The sequence below is a fragment of the Macrobrachium nipponense genome, chromosome 4 (assembly GCF_015104395.2).
Source record: "Macrobrachium nipponense isolate FS-2020 chromosome 4, ASM1510439v2, whole genome shotgun sequence".
NCBI lineage: Eukaryota > Metazoa > Arthropoda > Malacostraca > Decapoda > Palaemonidae > Macrobrachium > Macrobrachium nipponense.
The window spans coordinates 19,695,508-19,701,380 of NC_061100.1; positions in this window are offsets into that span (position 1 = coordinate 19,695,508).

Sequence of the window (5,873 nt, forward strand, 5' to 3'; positions counted from 1 at the left end):
AGGAATAAGAGGAAACTACTCATTGTCATTTCCATATACAGACAGACCCCGAATTTCAATGGAAATACGTTTCTACAGCTTGCTGTATGCAGCTCGGTCGGACAATAAAGTAACCTGTGGCATAACGTCGGGTTGTCTGGTTTATGTCGGAAGTAGATTTTTTTCTTATTTACATTTTTTAATAGCGTCATGTGATTGGAACAGCATAAGTCGAGATCGTCTTAAACCGGGGACTGTCTACTTATTTCCGTCGACGGACAGGATTATACGAACTGTCGTAAACTGTTTTAATCATAATATGCAAACTTTTAAGCTAATCCTTATAAGTGTAAGATATGAAGTCACAGGAGTACTGGATTTCTATTGGTTAGAGGGTCTCATACCCTCTTTCATAATCTGTACGGCAGTTAATGCATTACTGGCATTCCGCAGGGAACATCCTATGCCACGACAAGGAGCAGGGGGCGTGAGTGAGGGCGAAATTTACGTCTGTGTCCAATAGTTTTGATCTGTACCGTTGTTGGTATATATTTTCTATAGTATTCTTACAGTTATGTATGTATGTATGAAGAAATAATTGTCACTTCTTACAAGATGAACTTAGTATCATAAATAATCAGTGTAATTAATCCGAAATTTCTCAGATTTCTAAGTGTTAATTCAATCTGGTTAACTCATTCTTGAGATATGTATATACCGATTCAATTCAAATTTGCATGAATAAAGGACAAACATCGAAGCTTCCCAATTAGGAGTCAGGATTGATCATGACGCCCTTTCATCTTTATTACAATATCTCAAAAATGGATGCAGCAAAACCTGAAAAAAAAATTGCTTAAAGACAGACATCGTATTTACGAGCATGAAATAATCTTACAGTAAGATAAGATCATTATTTATCTAAGGATTTAGTTAAGTCAGTTTATCGTGAACAATATCTGCATAGAGTTCAATAATGCCAGTTAGTTGCTTCGTTTGATTTCCATTAGTGCTATTATTATGTAAACATAATCTTACGCATAACATTTATATACATTCATATACATTCAAATTGCAATCTAACAGTCTTAGATTAAATTCAAAAGGTTCATAAACCCATTATTAAAATGACAAAACCACCATGTAATTCAAATACCACAGGGAAGTGATTTAGTATATATATACTATATATAGTAATATATTTATATATAATATATATAGATATATATATATATTATACTATATATATATATATATACTATAAAACCTGATATTTAGTTTTCTCTCTAGGTACTTCTTCTCTGTACTCTCTCTCCCTTTTCTACAGGTATTATTTTCGTCCTTGACGTTTTGAGGCTGAAGGAGACTCCCTCTTATTTCCTGACAGCCTTGTAACACCGTAACAACACCCTGTGAAGTTGCCCCTTCTCACATTTTTTTTTTTTTACTCGCTTTCCCTCTCTCTTTCAGGTCATCCGTTCTGATAATAATTATTCAGGCTGGGTGAAATAATTTTTTTTTTCTCTCTCTCTCTCTCTCTGGTCACCCATTCTCATAATTATTCAGACTGCATGAAATAAATTATCTCTCTCTCTCTCTCTTTTGAATATTGCAATATGATATGGTACCCACACTACCAAAAGGACATTGCACAAATGGAGAGCGTACAGAGGTTCTTTACAGCTAGAATAGAAGAAGTTAAGGATCTTGACTACTTGGAAAGACTTCGATTTTTAAAATTATATAGTCTAGAAAGGAAAAGAGAACGCTACATGATAATACAGGCATGGAAACAGACAGAAGGAATTGCCGAAAACATCATGGAGTTAACAATATCAGAAAGAGCAAGCAGAGGTAGGTTAATAGTGCCCAAAACTATACCAGGAAAACTAAGGAAAGCACACAGGACATTAATCCACTACGCAACAGCATCGATAATGCAGCGTCTATTCAATGCGTTGCCAGCTCATCTGAGGAATATATCAGGAGTAAGCGTAGATGTGTTTCAGAATAAGCTCGACAAATAAGTAAGCTTGCATCCCAGACCATTCAAGATTGGAAGATGCAAAATATACCGGAAGATGCATTAGCAATTCTCTGGCAGACATTAGAGGTGCCTCACACTGAGGGACCTGAGGCAACCCGAAAGAGCTGTAAGGTCTGTAAGGTAAGGTCTCTCTCAGGTCACCCATCCTCATAATTATTCAGACTGCATGAAATAAATTCTCTCTCTCTCTCTCTCTCTCTCTCTCTCTCTCTCTCTCTCTCTCTCTCTCTCTCTCTCTCTTTTACATTAGAAAGCTTACTAAGCATATACACAGTTCAATGATGTTCTCTTGATGGAAAACAACAAAATATTCATATAAAAAGACCAACTCCTTAGGAGAGAGAGAGAGGACTGAATAACACAATAAGTAGTACAGGGGATTACTTTGGGCATAGTAGATTCACATCAACCGTGCATCCGATGTCTAGGCCAATCACTTACGACGCTCCTGATTGGCAGTTGATAAGCCAATCACAGGGCTGGAAACTCTCAGTCTCTCTCGAGAGGCCACATGGGCAGGATGTATGTTCCACCTCTCCTGAGGTATACGTATATCAAAAGTATCCCTCAGGAGAGTTGGAACATACATACTGCCAATGTGAACTCCCTCGAGAGAGACTGAGAGTTTCCAACCCCGTTACTGGCTTATCAACGGCCAGTCAGGAGCGTCGTAAGGGACTGGCCTAGAAATCAGATGCACGGTTGATGTGAATCTACTATAGACTCGTATAACACTTCACGATCACCACCTCCCCGCTCCGTTTGACTGTTTCTAAGCTACACTTCCACACTCGCTGTACTTTCTGGGTAATGAGGGTTATTTTGTCTTCGTCACTTCGCTCTTGGCGATACGAATTATCGAATATTGTCGTCTCCCAACCTTTCTGTATCAACGTGTGTGTGTATGTGTGTATGTGTTTGTGCGTGTATATCTTCGCTCTCTTCGCTATATATATATATATATATATATATATATATATATATATATATATATATATATATATATACGGGGTGTCCATAAAGCCTCAGTACCATTCTAAGAAATAAATAATTGTAATGGTACTGGGACTTTATGGACACCCTGTATTTATGAATATGTGTGTATGTATATCATTTATAAATGTGTTTACGTCACGTGAATGTGTTGGTGTTTTCTGAGGGTGTATACTTACGAAGACAGATATAGCGTACAGGAAATACGTAAATATATATAAAAAAAGGACTTCGAAGATAATAACAGCGTGCTCTTTTTGTAAAGGACAAGATAAACACACTCACACGAAGATAGCGACCTTAGTACTGGACAAGCAAGTTTTTCCTTTTTTTCATTTATTTATTTATTTATTTTTTACCTACGCTGACACACGGTCACTCACGCGATCATAAATCTATTAAAACGAGCGCTTGAACTCCATCCATTTCTCTCTGACACAAAATATTCAAAAGTGAGCTTTTGTTATAGTTTAAAGAATGATAAAATCATCGCTATCAATTCCAGTTCCAGCTGTTGCGCCCTCCGAGAGAGAATCTGCTGCCGCCAAGACCGACCTGAAGTGTCAGCTGCACTGCGATTATAATAGCCGGCCTCGTCTCTTAAGTAATTGGCTGTTTCTTATTCTTCTTCTTCTTCTTCTTCTTCTTCTTCTTCTCACGGGACTTGAGAGAGCCCTGGGGTATGACCGTGTATGGAAACAAACGCTGCTTGCTAGATGATGCGGGAGGGAGGGAGGTCTTGCTGGCAAGAGCACGCACGTATAATGACCGAAGGATTCTTGTTCCGAGTGAGAAAGATTTTTCCTTTTCAGCCAAAACGCCAGGGAAGGAAAACATGGCGTTGATGCATTAATTCGCTCTATCTTTGAGTATTTTGTTTACTTGATTATGGTTTTAAACTTTCATAAATATCAAATGTATATTGCTTTAAGTGAGGATGTTTTTCATGTGCATATTTTCCTTTTCAGCCAAAACGCCAGGGAAGGAAAGCATGGCGTTGTCTTACTAAATACCCTTTACCTTTGAGTAATTTATTTACTTGTTTATGGTTTTAAAATTTCATAAATATCAAGTGTATATTGATTTAACTGAGGATGTTTTTGATTTATGTATTTTGTAATATATAAAGGTCTGAAATTTAGACTTTGTGATGTTTTGGAAATTTGGCCATTAAGTTAAAAGTGCTTCCATGGCTGGTTTCAAAAGACAGTGATCGAGAAAAATGTAAAAAAAGAAGAAAAAAAAGGGGGGGGGGGCGGGTGTGGGGGATTGAGAAACGTCAAAAAAGTGGTTGAAAAAATGTCAAAAATGGCGGGAAAACTTTCGAAGGAAGTGGCTGAGAAAAGTGTCTAAAGTTGGTCGGTAAGTTTTAAAACATTGATTGGGAAGTGTCAAAAAGTAAGCGAAGGAAATTTTTAGAAAAAATGGTATAGGAAAGACTCACAATAGTGGTTGAAAAGGAAAAAAAATGTTGAGTGTCGAAAACAGTGATTGAGAAACGTGTCAAAAAGTGGTCAAGAAGTTTCAACGAAGGGGTCGAGACGAGCGTTAAAAAAAAAAAAAAAAAAAAAAAAAAAAAGTGGTCGAGAATTGTGTAAAAAAAAAATGACTGAGAAGTGTCCAAAAATTGGTCGAGAAAATTATCAGAAAAATGACTGAGAAGTGTTCAGAAAGTGGTTGAGAATAGTAAACAAAAATAAATAAATAAAGTAAAAGACAAAAAAAAAAAAAGAATAAAAAACAGGCTGAGAAGTGTCAAAAAAGTATTTGAGGAAAATACTAACGCACAACGAATGGCAAGCTGTCAAGGTCTAATATGCAAATACATGTCTCAAGAGAAACCAAAAAACCCGTTTTACGTTTTAAAATCAATTACTCAATAATAGAAACGAACGAGTAAAAAAATATTCATGTATTTGTTAAGAAAACTAGTATAATTAAAACAAATAACAACCTATGGCGACAGATTACCAATAAAGGAAAAAATATTACTTGCACGACTCAAGACAGAAATATGAGATTATATTGTGAAATAAAATAATGAATAATTGACATAATATCGCTATAACCTGAATGTCAAGGAAATGCCTCGTTGAAGTATCTATAGAAACTTAGAACGACTGACTGACAGGTTTATCTGTCTGGCGTCGCCATCGGAATGTCTTCGAAGCTGGAAATAAATTTTGAGGTTGTTTTGGCTTGTTTTCAGTAAAGATTACTACTAGTCTAAACGTTTACAGAAGAGAGAGAGAGAGAGAGAGGAGAGAGAGAGAGAGAGAGAGAGAGAGAGAGAGAGTGAAGTAACTTATGCTTTATGTGTTGTTACTCTCAAAATTGAAACTGATGTTTCCTAATTTAACACATCTGGAAAGAAGACTTATAACTGTTTATATATATATATATATATATATATATATATATATATATCTATATATATATATATATATATATATACACATATATATACACACATATATATATTAGTGATGTAATATTGCGAAATTTTTTACTGGTTGAGAGATGAACTCTCTCTCTCTCTCTCTCTCTCTCTCTCTCTCTCTCTCTCTCTCCTCTCTCTTCTCTCTCTCTCTCTAAAGTAGATAAATAAATAAATAAATAAATAAATAAATAGATAGTTAAATAAAGTTCTCCAAAAGAATCAAAAGCAATATATGTATCCACCCGTCAGTACGAAGTCCTAAGAAATCATGTAATTTCTCATGAATCTTTTGCAGAGAAGAACCTTTTATTTATTATTCAGTCCATATTAACAAAATTACTTCGCATTCCTTTACTTTGCTCTCTCCATCATGTAATGTGAGACATCAACATGTCTTAGTCTCTTACCAACTGA